This window comes from Triturus cristatus, chromosome 1_1 (assembly GCF_964204655.1).
Source record: "Triturus cristatus chromosome 1_1, aTriCri1.1, whole genome shotgun sequence".
Classification (NCBI taxonomy): domain Eukaryota; kingdom Metazoa; phylum Chordata; class Amphibia; order Caudata; family Salamandridae; genus Triturus; species Triturus cristatus.
The window spans coordinates 518,758,310-518,772,074 of NC_140579.1; the positions used below are offsets into that span (position 1 = coordinate 518,758,310).

The window sequence follows — 13,765 nt, forward strand, 5'->3', positions numbered from 1 at the left end:
TTACTGCACTACCGTCCAGTATAGGTAAAAACAGACATACAAAAAGTATACATAAAAACCAATAACTTTTAACCATTTACAAAGTCATGCAATTGATAATGACCATTCATTGCTTGGCCTCTGTGCCGGAAGCCTGCACAGTGGGCTTGTCTTTAAGTGCTTGCTGGGAACGGGTGGCGGACGGGGTCTGTCTGAGGAACAGCCAGAGGGTTCACACTGAGGAAATGTTTTCTTTTATATGGTGCGCATGTAGTCAAAGTTGATGTCAGAGCGCTTTAATAAAAGGCATAGTAGACATTGAAAACTATGCACATTTAGAGTCAAAACAATTGAATCACGATGCTCATTAGGGGTAGTAATCGCTATATAAATTAATAACTAGCCTTGTACTTCTGTGTTCGTCACAGAAGTGCTGTCTCGATGAACGAAGGTTGTGAGTGAAGCGTTTGAAAACCCGCAGGACGTTAAAAAACCCGCAAGGCTGGAAGAGGCGCGAGATTAAAAAAAAAAAAAAAACAAGGATATGCGAGACGACCCCTTTCCTTGGCCGTGCACAGAATGGGCATTATCTGCACACACAGGCCCTTCTCCTCTGTAGAGGCCCGCCCCTCCCCTTTCGTACCAGCACATTCTGGGCAGGCCGGGTGCGGTGCTGTGAACTGCTGAAGGAGTTTGCCCCCCCAACCCCTTCAATTCTCCGCCCCCCATCGAGAGGAGTATGCAGATGGCAAGGAGGTGTTGGTGCCCTGAAGCAGGGGAGGGCAGGCAGATCTCAAAACCGGCCCTACTTGTTCAGGATGGGCTCGTCGGACCCACCATACACACCACCCCAGAAGCACATATGGACCTCCTACTCCCACACCCTTTTTATTTTATGCATTTACACGATTTTTAATAGTGCACATCCTGCCCGTAGGCGTCAAAGTGCATAACAATAAAAACAAGCATTGGCATAGCCAATAGGTCTCGCTTTTGGGACCTTCTAAGTATTTAGTTACGCAGCACAATATCCTTGGTGCAACCACATCAACTGTTGTGTGGCTAAACACTTATAAGGTCCCAAAGGGGAGACCTATTGGCTATGCCAATGCTTGGTGTGGTTGTGTGTGTGTGTGTGGTTGTGTGTGTGTGTGTGGTTGTGTGTGTGTGTGTGTGTGTGTGGTTGTGTGTGTGTGGTTGTGTGTGTGTGGTTGTGTGGTTGTGTGTGTGTGGTTCTGTTTATGTGGTTGGTTGTGTGTGTGTGTGTGTGGTTGTGTGTGGGTGTGGTTGTGTGTGTGGGTGTGGTTGTGGGTGTAGGTGCGGTTGTGGGTGTGTGGATGTGTGGTTGGGTGTGGTTGTGTGTGTGGTTGTGTGTGTGTGGTGGTGTGTGTGGTGGTGTGTGTGGTTGTGTGGGTGTGAGTGCAGTTGTGGGTGCGGTTGTGGGTGTGTGTGTGGATGTGTGTGTGGTTGTGTGTGTGTGTGGTTGTTGTGTGTGTGGTTGTGTGTGCGGGTGTGGGTGCGGTTGTAGGTGTGGGTGCAGTTGTGGGTGTGTGTGTGGATGTGTTGGTGGGTGTGGTTGTGTGTGGGTGTGTGTGTGTGTGTGGTGTGTGTGTGTGGTTGTGTGGGTGGTTGTATGGGTGGTTGTGTGGTTGTGTGTGTGTGTGGTTGTGTGGTTGTATGTGGTGTGTGTGGTTTTGTGTGTGGTTGTGGGTGTGGTTGTGGGGTGAGTGCGGTTGTGGGTGTGGTTGTGGGTGTGTGTGGATTAGGGGTGGGTGGAATTTGCAATATTAACTATCGCAATTTATCGCGGAAATGTTAAAAATCTCCGCAAACACGCCGGAAATATCGCGAAGACGCGGAAGTTTTTTTCCCGCCTGTGCGCGGTATTTTTTGCGTGATCGCGGGTCGCCAACTTACCCATGCGGTTACTCACGGGCGCGGCCATCTTGTTTTCACTTGTCCCGCCCTCTCGCGATGCTTACTTCCTGTTCCGGGTCGCGCAATGCATGTTCGCGCCCGTTCACTGTCGATATTTCCTGTTCGCGACCGCTTTTACTTGATCGCGTTGCTTTTTGCTTGCTCGGGGAGAAAATATTGCGCGAACTTGCGCACGTGGTCGCAATGGGTGCGGCCATCTTGTTTTTCACTCTATTGCATGGTTCTGGGGCCTGATTTTGAATCCTCCAAAAATCTTTTCAATCCTTTGTTTATAGATCTTTCTTACTTATTATTTCTCTAACTATTTTCCTGCTTCTATATTTTTGGTGTTTGTCTACTTTTTTTTTTGTTTTTTAGCTACTTTTTCTCTCTTTCTATTGCCTGCTATTTATTTCCTTTACTCCTTTATTTTTTTTACCTTTTCTTTCCCGCCCCGTCCCAAGAACCATGTCTAAGGGTAGGGCTGTTCGCCGTCGCAGCCAGAGCCGTGACCGCCTTCCTTGCGGAAGGCGGCGCCCACAAGGGGTGCAGGCACGGGCCTTATTTGGGGAGGTGGAGTTGGCTGCACTAATTTTCTTTGTGCAGCGCCACCTCCCTGGCAGCAGGTGGCAGGCCTGGGTCCGGGTACGGACTCCGGGAGCGTCGGCAGCGGTGGGGGAAGGTGCGCCGGGCAGTGTCGCGCTTCTCTGGCATCCGGCGCACCCAGGCGCAGCTGACGCACCGGTGGTCCGACATCCTGGACCGTGAGCAGGACCTGCTGGACCTGCTAGGAGTGGAGGTCCCGGGGCTTGGTGAGTACCTATTTAATTATTACAACTTTGTGTCTGTTCTTCTGCTCTGTGTTATATATTGCGAATATCTTTTTTCGTTCCAACCAGCTAGAATGTTGCTGCTTACAATACATTCCAGGTTAATAACGTTTAAAAGTCTTCTGTGATTATGACACAGGTGCTCTTCTGCGCTGCTACTAATCTTACTTGTTTGCAGCTTTGCGTTTGCGCTTGCTTAGCGTGATTCTTTACGAGTTTATTTTAGAGAAATTAAGTTACGTAATGCTACAGTGACTCTGGTCCACTCCTTACTTTGTCGTGTCACTAATAGATAGGGGCGGATTGATACTTAGGTTTAGGTACTTTGTATGAGCTTCTAATTTGTTAGTGGTATGCGTGATGCCCCCTCACTCAGTTACGTGACGTGCTGCTAGTACGGCAATCTTTATTAGAACCTTTTCTAGTTTGTTCAATGAGTGGTGGTAGGCTTAGCAGTTAGCACTAGCAGATCAGCATCAATCAAACCAAAATTTGGTGTATACAAAAAATTTAGTCATGTGTCCTCCATGATTTGACCATATGCATTGTTGAGGAATACAGTGCAAATGCATACTTAATGTACAATTGGCATGCCTGGAATAGGTGGGCTAGGTTGGGTGGTACGTTGTACTTAGGCTTAGTTGTAACTTAGTATTCTGGAATCAGAATGGAAGACTGGATTACTGTTGATAAATAGTAACTTAAGTAGTCGAACTGCGAATCCCCCGATATTACTTGTGGACCAGATGAGATCCGTCAATTTAGTTATTGCAATTGTTGTTTACATAAGTGTTTTTTGACCGTTGTTGAAAAATATTGTATTTGTTTGACACCATCCATCAATGTTTGTCTCTTTCTTATATCTTTCCTGTTCATCAGCACCCAGGGGCAGACAGACAGGGAGTGGGCAGTCGGCGGGACAGTCAGAACACCACCAGGAGGACACCGCTGAGGGCTCCTCTGCTGGCCCCAGTAAGTCTTCTTGTTTTTAACAATATTTCTTATTCCATAACTTTTACTGCCCCATATTTTTCACGAACTATTGTTTGTTTCCAAATGCTATTTTTTTACCACCAATTATCCTTCGATCTGTATGGTTTCAAAAATCTTATCCCTGCCTCCGCTATGATGACTCTCAGTACTACTACTACTACATACTATCAGTCTGTCTGTACTGTAGTAGCTAGTCTTGCCCAGTTGGCCAGTGCCACTCTTTACGTGAAAGGTTGTAATATAAAACTCATATTCACCAGTAGCTCGAGCCATTGAGTCCAATCCTTTGGGTCGTCGTCTTGTACTACTTTTACTCTTATTGATCTTGAGTCTTTGTTAATCTTGAGGCTTTGAAAATTCACAACAGCCCTACCAGATTTATTACTATTTTGATATGATAGCCTATAGGACATACTACTGTTGTAGGGACCTTGCACATACACAGACATTTGCACCAGAAAATAGGATGTTGGTGATGGTAGGTTGGACCTTCCTCGCACATTTCAATCAGAAATTCCGCACCCACCACAATTCCACTGCTTGACTATAGTACTGTCTTGTCATAACTATTAGGTCTCGGAACCCTCCCCCCAAGATACCCAACAAGTAGACAACCCAGAACATAACACACCCAACCTCTCAGTCATGGAAGCAATGCACATGCACACGCTTACTTTAATTTGCTCACTCGTGTAAGTTAGTCCACACCAAATACCACCAAGTCTATGTAAGTTCAAAATGTTTATTTCAAATTGAGAAGCTCTGTACACTGTTTTATTATAAAATGTAGCACCAACCGGAAAATCAATAACATTAAAACAATATACATTGTTACACTTATACAGTTGGTGATTAAATCATGATAACTGAACAGTGGTGGAAGGCAGGACCACCATCCCCTAGGAATTTAGTTTATATAAATTTATAAATGAATATGTGAGTGAAGGGACCCCTCACCTTAGAAGAACCTAGTACTGGTAGTTGTTGCATCATTCAGAAGCTCTGGTTCTTAGAAGGGAATCTTCCGTCTGTAATGCGAAAAATGAAACGGTTTGCGTTAGTATATTGCAACTTGCAAGCATTTCTCAGCCGTGCCAAAAAGTGTAGCATTTATGGATAAGCAATATGGACTAACAGTAACAGTAGTACACCAGTACTTCCTAAAAAAGTGGCTTGTTAATGTTTTTGTTGACCGCTTGTACGCAGTAGCAGTGTGAGGCAGGTCATGTGGGCTCAAAGGTGTCTTATACAAGAAGCTGCAAGGTAACGTCACATGTGCAAAAATAAAAGACACAAAGGTAAAATGGTAGCATGGCTAGGGCTAATTAAGCAAAGGCTACAATGATCATATATAACTATTAGTGTCTACTCTACTACTACCTGATTTGTACTAGTGATGTATGTTAGTATTAACTCATTTTTCAACCTTGCTACTGATCAATAGGGGGGAGGTGTATATGACGCCTAATAAATGTGTAATGTTTTCTAGGCGCACTACCGACCACCATTGCCGGGGCCAGCGAAGGCGACGCGGAGGGCGAGGATGCGGCAGTTGCTGCAGATAGCAACGGAGCAGTAGGGGGAGTGGCAGCACCAGTGGCAGGCGGTGGTAAGTTAGATTCATAATCCTTAACTATTGTTGAACTTGACAGTACACTCACTGCAAGGGTGTACTGTATGTATATGTATACTGTACAGTTGTGACTTAGGGCCCCATTAGGATGGTGGGCGTATTGCCCCCGCCAGGCCGTCTGAAATTCACTGCCGACACCGCAGGGGCTAACCTCCCGCCATCCCTGTAGAAAAAATTCAGACCCCCCACATGTCGACCAGGCGGAAAAGGGTTCAATATGGCGGTGGTGTCTCTCTGAACACACCGCCAGCCATATAATCTGCATTTTGGAATGCCTTTGCGTGGCGGCATTGCCGTCCGCCACGGAAAGGCATGCAGACATTGCAGAGTATGCTTGGGGGCCCCCATGGAGGTTACGTACCTATGCTATGGTACCCCCCCGCCTTTCAAAGCAAAACGTGACAGGCTCCGTGCGGGGCCCGTCATGTTGTGCTTGGAAAAGCAGCACAACATGTATTTTTAGCATTGCTTTCGGCAACGCCAACCAGAATGTAAAAAAAAAAATAGGATGCGCCCACCACTGTGCCGGGCGCATCATCCTAATTAATTGTCCCCACGGGACCCCCACCCTTTTTAGCGTGATGATGGCGGGCGGACAAAGTACACCCGCTATCCGATGTCGTAAGTAAGTATGAGTTGTTGGTGACGTTTGAAGAGTGAACTAGAAGACTAGAATTCCCTTTAATTGGCATAGGAGCGGGAGTATTGAGTAACCAATGGCCTCATCTATCTGATTTCAACTCCGCTTTGAAAGTTTTATGGAGAAGAGCACCTGGTGCACTGTTCAACTAAAAAGTGAAAGACGGGTGGAAGGAAGAAGGACGGGTGGAAGGAAGAAGGACGGGCGAGATTTAAAATGTTATGTTATGTGCTTTATAGTGCTACTCTACCATGCCACTATGTGTATAAATAATTAACTTGTCTTACTGTTTTTCTAAGAGTATATTTTACAATTGTCTTGTTTTTTTCTTTTTGATACACAGCTACTCCGAAACAAAATTGAAAGGAGTTGGCCGCCAAGGCACGGCGCCGGAAGCTGGCGGCCATCCAGCGGGAATACCGGTGGCTGGTGGTCTTAGCCGAGGAGGAGGAGGAGACTGCGGCAGCAATTGTTGAAGCCTCCTCCAGTGCCCCGGGCCCCAGCCACCGCCCTCCAGCGGTATGGCGCCACCGTCTGGCGGCTGCCCGCCGCCACCGTAGTGCCATCTCCGGTGCCCCCCCCCACTGTGGCTGCAACTGCCGTGCCCTTAGACGCCGCGTCGCCTCTTTAGAGGGCCAGATGCGCCAGATGCGTGTCCTCCTTGAGTCCCGCCCCACCACTTAGTCCCTGTCATCCTGTTCTGCCCCTTTTTTAATTCTTGTTTGGTTGGTTGGGTGGGTGGGAATTTGTTTGGGCGTTACAGACTTTTTTCTCCTATGGACATTGGTTGGGGTTAGGGAGGGGGGTGGGTCAGCTTTTGTGGGTTTAGTTTATTTTTGTTAGGGTAAATTAAATATATTTTTCTATGTTACATGCAATGTTAATGTTTTGTAGGTGGGGTAACTGTTTTACGTCACACTGTTTCCTTGCTGGTGCATTGCCGCCCATAGCCTGTGTTTGATTTAAATAATTGGCTGCCTGTATAAGACACAAACAGATAGATGCGACACACCTCACTCATTGACTTGTCCTTCTAGTACTTTCAGTCTGTCCTCTAGTCTATGCATTCTTTGTACTGGTGTGTGAAAATGAAATCATTGACAACATGTCCATTATTAATTCTGCCTACCCCAAACTTCTCTCTTACCGGTGCTTGATGTTTATGTCCAACTGTGGCACAGCACTGGCTGCATGGTGAAGATGGTTTCCTTTTTCATACATGCCATGATTGGGGTGGTGGTGGTGGTGGTAGCATAGTAGTAGTAGTAGACACTGGCAGGGCGGCAGCATTTGCAAAAAAAGAAAAGGAGACAGTCAATCGCCTTTGAGAGACTGTTAGAGGAGTAGTAGAATGAAGTACAGTACAGAACTTACCGAGCAACAATAATATGCTCAAATATTTGACAAAAAAACATAATGGTGGTTGGGATAGCCTACTAGACAGTTACAAACTATAGTTGTGTCGAGTCACTTGACTAGGCCTACAGCCTAACAGTTAGTGATGTATATGAGGAATGGCAACAAACAAATCCAATCAATGCCGGCAATTCATGCTGAGGTATATGTTCCTTTGTTAAATAAAATAACTTCTGAAATATCCTACTCATGGGTGGGCAAGCAGAAGAAGATCATCGCTCTGCCTTGAAATTGAAGTAGTGTTGCTTTCACCACATCCGCCCCAGCAAGTGTGTGATTAAGTATTGGTGTACATTTCATTTAGTTACACCTCGAAAATAAGTCACACCGCCCGGGGGAAGAGGGTTAGGGTTTGTTGAATGGATGGGAAGGGGTTTTCTGGGAAAGGTTTGACATAGAAAAACAGTATGCATACATAGACAAACAAACGACAATCATTGAAGACTACCATATCCATATGTTAAGGGAGAAAAAGGCAATGCATGCATGATGATGAGAGACCCGGATTACATACACTTCTAGTTCTTGTTCTGTTCCGGCCTTAATACTTTTACAGATAGCAAATAGAAATATTGGTAGGGAAGAATCGTAAACCCAGAGCAAACCTAATGATGATAATAACAACTCCAAGAACACACTGTTGTAAAGATTGTATACAAAATATTAATCAAATTATTTAAAAGAAGATAAAAGTGGATACTGTTACTGTGTTATCCTGGTCAAAAATGTGGACTGGATTTGCATCTCGGCATTCCTCTTGCTCCTCTCGTCCATCAATCTTGGGTGTGTCGCCTCGCCACTCGCCACTGCCCGGCTGGAAAAAAAAAGGTGATTTATTGGTAAGGTAATTATGCATTGTAATGTTTTACAAAGTTTAGGGCAAGGCCCGGCCTGTAATTGTAGATGGAAAACCAAAGGGGATATTGAGAAAGAAAGTTAAAACAAATGCACAAGTTATGGTGTAGTGCAACAAGAACACTTTCCGAGGTGGCATGTATGCATCATCTCTACTACTCTAGTCTGTTTCCAGCATTGACCTTCAACATTAACAGGAGAGAGCAGGCCCACAGTGCTTAGCAGTAGCACATCCTACGTTAACACTTTAGAGTCCTTTTTTTTTCTTCTCAAAGAGTTGGACAAACGCAAAGCATATTATCCATTCCAAACATTGCATTTTACAGTTTCAGTTAGTAAAATCAATGCACTGCAGTCATCCCACCGCTACACTCTATTCCACTTCTACACAGACATTTGTGTCTGCTGTGGTTGTTGTTGACGTGTTTACCTTTATGCTTTTCCGTTTTATGCCACTCATGAAACGTCCTCCTGACTTCATCATCATCTCCAATACTTTTTCTGACTGACTGTGAAGATCGGCCTGCAGTATAAGTAAAATTTTTATGACACAACAAGAGTAGAAATATAAATATTACTGACTTGAGTCATTCTTTATTGTGTACAGAAAGATAGATTACTAGTACACTTTGACTTCACTTTGTGCACAACAAACAAACAACAAAAACACAAAGACCAATCGCTCAGAGTCAGGTGTCCAATGCATGCCATTAATTGTCATTACCTGTTCCTTCTCATCTTAAGTTAACGGGCCGTCTATTTCGCCATCATCATGATGGACGGTGCTGTTGTGTCAATCATACTCATTGCGCAGATTGAGTGAGTCCCCTTCCTGTATTGAATTAAAAGAAATGTATCACCTAGCTGTAGGAGAAGTACAAATTTAATATTTGCAATAAGGGGACAATTGAATTTACCTTGCATTAAGTTTAGTGTGTTCTGTAGAAAGTTGATTAGTGGCAGTGCACAATTACATAAATTCATGCACAACAAACACAACAAAATCTAAATCATTCAGTCTGCGACTCTGCGTCCAATGCATGGCATCAATCATTACCTGTTCCATCTTATTTTCAGTTAATGGCCAGTCTCTCTCGGCTCTGAAAGGAGGATAGCTATAGTAGTCATCTGATTCATGCTCCACTTCTTTTGGAAGGACTAGGAAAGTTTGAATTTGTTGTTACCATCATCCAATCATCATTCATGAGGGAAATGGAATTGAGCAGGAGATTCAGTATGATGGAGCGGAGGAGCTGGATTTGGAGGACTGTACTGTCAAATAGCAGACACCTGAAACTTGTATATTAAATTAGAAGAGTAGAAGACGGTGGTAATGGATTTGTTGTGATTCACAAGTTTATAACTGGAACGACAGACACATAAAGGGGGGAAAAAAGGGAGGAAGACAGTAAGTGCGAGCCTAATTGTCATGGAAGTATAGCTCGTCCTCAAACTCTGGGGGTTCAGCCAGTAGTAGGTAATCATCTGACACAATACTTCCGTCACCTGAGCCGCTGTCCTCAGCTTCCTCCATTGCTTCATGTATTGTGTAATTCGGTGGTATGAAGTGCTGATTCATTTTGATCATTGTTAACTTCTCCACGTTTTTTGGCGATAGACTGGTCCTTCTCAATGTTACAATGGAACCAGCAGCACTGAAAACACGTTCGGAAGAGACACTTGCGACAGGCAAGCCAGATAGCTTATCGCCAGCCTGCTGAGCTGTGGTCATTCAGACCTTTTCCTATACCAATACTGCAATGGGTTTTGATCAATGTACACCTCTGTTGGGTCGTCCAGATAGGCCTGGACCATCCGCTCAATGTTCAGGGTTGCTGCTGGTAAGCTTTCGTGCTGTTTTTGCTGTGCATCAGCACCTTGCTTATTAAGGCCTAACTTTAGATACCAATCCTGTAATGATAATGATTGTACTTGGTCTAATGATCCAGTTATTGTTTCTGTGGTCGATAGTGATGGTGAGTGTAGACATTGTGATCCAAACGCACTGCCCTCAGCCAACAAAGTTGCACTTGATCCTGCATGGCCTGCTTCAGTACTTCTTGTGGGTTGATCTTGCGGGCTTTTAATTAGCTGCCGTTCGTTTTCCAACTTACTGGCTGCTTCAGCTATTCAACTTTTGTAGCGGGCAACATCAATGTCGGAAAAAGCAAAGAATGTCTTCAGTGCTAATTTTGCACGTGGATCCAGAATTGTGGCACAAATGTAATGTTCTTGTGACAAAATATCCTTACATTTTCAGCTAAGCGCCGGATAAGCTCTCCACCAAGTCATGGGCTTGCCTTCTGTCCTCTACACCTTTGTATGATTCAGACACATTATTCAGCTCATGCTCTAGCATTTGCAATAATGGGATAGCTTGGCCCATTGTACAGTCCTCCTTGCTGACTTCACGTGTGAAGACCTCAAAAGGACACAGCATCTCAGTCAGGCATTTAATTAGGGTCCATTGATCCATCTCAAGGTTCATGCCTTTAACACTAGCATCCCCGATTCTGTTCCAGACATATTCATGGAGTGACCTGTACTGTTCGTACAGACGATCAAGCATGTAATACGTTGAGATCCAACGTGTTGCCACCTCCTAGATGAGTGCCTTGACTGGCATCCTTTGTTCACGTTGGATGATCCTCAGCTGCTTCTGAGCTTTAAAAGAATGGCTGAAATTAGTGCATATTCTTCGGCAGATGGCCAGTAAATTGCTGACTATGGGTTCTTTTTTAAGAAAGTCTTGAACTATAATGTTTAAGCAGTGCGCCAAACACGGAACCCTGAAATAGGAACCAAGTTCCATGTCCTTTAGTACATTACTGCCATTGTCTGTGGCAACAAAACCAATACCAAGCCCTCTGGGCCGTAGCCTTTCCAAAACCTTGGTGCGAAACTCGTGTAAAATGTTTTCAGCCGTATGAGATTTCTCCATGGCGAACATGGCTACAGTTGCATGTTTCCGAGTATCTTCAAAAATCGCAGCTGTGTCAACAACACCTCGTGCAGATAGCTTATCTCTAACCCCCACAAAAGAGATCCAGTGTGCAGTGATGCACATGTAATCTGTGGCTTGGCAACTGGTCCACATGTCTGTTGTCAGGTGGATATTGTGCACAGCACTCTGCTGCAAAGCTTGTCCAACCAATTCCAGCACATCATGATGTAGTGCCCGAACAGCAATTCTTGCGAAATAGGACCGGCTGGGAACCTTCCATTTAGGGCAGATGGCAGACACAAATTCAAGAAAACCCACCCCTTCCACAAATGAAAAAGGAAGAAGGTCCAGCGCTAACATTTTAGCCAGCTTCGCATTGTACAATCGTGCCGTTGGGTGGTTGTGTTGGAACTGCCCCTCCAACCTAAACATGCTCTCAATGGTAGGCTTGATTACTTTCCTTTGTGGTGCTGTTTTCATTAACCCACTAAGGCTCAACGACACAGATTGTCTCATTGAGGTAATCGGTCGCCTTGGTGTCTCACCCTGACTCTGAGTATGGCTCTTACTGCGGTGCCACTCTGATGTTACTGAGGAGGATGTGTGCGTTACCACTGCACTACTGGGGACAGGGCTAGAAATGCCTCCCTCTTCTTCACCTGCCACCACAATAATATCGCTCCCTGATTCATCCTGACCAACTTCAATGGGTTGAGTTTTTCTACTTTCTTTTAACTTAAGTAGGTGATCCTCCCACACGATAGTGTGGTGTATTCTTAGATGACTTGCTTGTCCTCCGGTACCATAGTTTGTACCAAGCTTACCACGCCGGACATCTTGACGACAAATTGAGCAGATAGCAACGTTCTCCTCCTTGGTGCTAACAGCAAAGAAGTCCCAAACTGGGGAGGAGAACTTTCTGGCACTGCTGGATGTTCCACTTTCAACACCAGATGAACTGGAGGGGGTGCTTGAAATGTGACCCTGTGCACCTACACTGTGACTTTTACTACCACTACCTACTGAGATGGTTGAGCTGGATGTAGGTCCCTGCCGGGCCTTGGAAAATATGGCAGCTGGAGGTAGTGGTGGTGTAACCTGTGTTGGTGATATCCGTGCTACATCCCGCTCAGTAGCAGCCTTTCTGGATAGGGTGAGAATGTTGGTCTCCAATCCCTTTGGGGCGGGAGTAATGTGTGTGATGGCTGGCTCGTCTTTATCAACATCATCACCCCCCTCTTCTACATCTACCTCCATAACTCTAAGTTTTTCTGGGACCTTCCTTTTCAGAAGCATTGTCTTGTGGCGTATATCACTCTCAGACTGAGCTGGTGGTAGCCAAGTGGCATCACGATCATCAGAAGCGGGGCTTGAAGAAGAAGATGATGGACTAAGCCTCTTTTTCCTTGCTGGTGGTCTGGAAGACAATAGATCTTCTGAAACAGTGGTTTCACTTTGCTCCACTTTGTCTGCAGGAAGCTCGATTTCCTGAAATGCCCCTACATCACGAGCAACAACTACTATGGTTGGCTGTTGCGGCGGCTGCTGCTGTTCTTGTTGCGGCGGCTGCTGTTCTTGTTGCGGCGGCTGCTGCTGCTGTTCTTGTTGCGGCGGCTGCTGCTGCTGTTCTTGTTGCGGTGGCTGCTGCTGTTCTTGTTGCGGCTGCACACTGATCTGCTGAGTTTGTGCCTGCGTTGAACTTGATTGTGTACTACTTTGCGGTAATGACATTTCTTCAACATCGCTGCTCGTTAGTCGACTGGCTACCTCTGCGACACCTAAGGTTGGTGGGGTTGGACCGCTGTGCTGCTCCCAGCTTGGTTCCCGGACAACGCTGCTGCAGGCGTAACTTTTTTGGTGGCAAAAAAAACATTGGCCGGCACACCACCAGTCATGGTTAATGGCACTTCCTTTTTCTGTTCCTTCTTCTCACCGGCAACTTTCTTGGTACTGGACCTGGTACCTTTCTTTGGGGCCATCTTCAGATGTCAGGCAGGATGCAGATGCACAACAAGTTCTGGTCACACGTGGACGTGATGCGCAGCAGGACTTCTGTCTGCCTGGCAGTACAACGGGTAGCCGGGAGATGCTGATGACACCTCCTACTCTGTCTTTTGTGCACCTAAAAGCAAATAAGCCAGGAGAAGAACATCAGTGAAATGTTGCATTTGTTGTTGTGGTTCAGTTACTTAGTACTGTACTAGTGCAAACAAAAGATAGTCTAGCCATTTATGACTTTTTTTTTTAACTAGGGCTATGTGATATCATACTGTGTACAGCCACACACTACACTCTCAGGAAGGATAGGAAAGTTAATAATAATAACCACCAAAATAAAAATGTAATGGAAGTGGGGTGGACCCTATTTGCCAATAAATTATTTGAGCATCTCAGCATCCATGGAGCTGCTGCTGGCAAAGGGGGTGGATGGATGGAAGCAGTAAGCCAAATAGCCAATAGGAAAACCATGCAGGCCTATGGCAAAAGCAGGACACTAATAACTACCAGTCCAAACACAAAAAAAGGCCACCACCCACATGGACACTCACAAATCACAA

General features: G+C 45.4%; 1 long non-coding RNA gene across 9 annotated transcripts in view; it reads left to right on the forward strand.

The window, feature by feature from the left end:
* Positions 1–13,765, forward strand: part of LOC146870524 (uncharacterized) — a 169,164-nt gene that overhangs the window by 84,637 nt on the left and 70,762 nt on the right. Inside the window, exons 2-4 of one of the 9 annotated variants that reach the window (XR_014978302.1) lie at positions 3,606–3,698; positions 5,209–5,328; positions 6,336–6,691. The exons of the other annotated variants lie outside the window; for them this stretch is intronic. This is a non-coding gene — a long non-coding RNA (uncharacterized LOC146870524). Of the gene's footprint in view, positions 1–3,605; positions 3,699–5,208; positions 5,329–6,335; positions 6,692–13,765 lie in introns of those variants that run through there. 9 annotated transcript variants of the gene reach the window in all.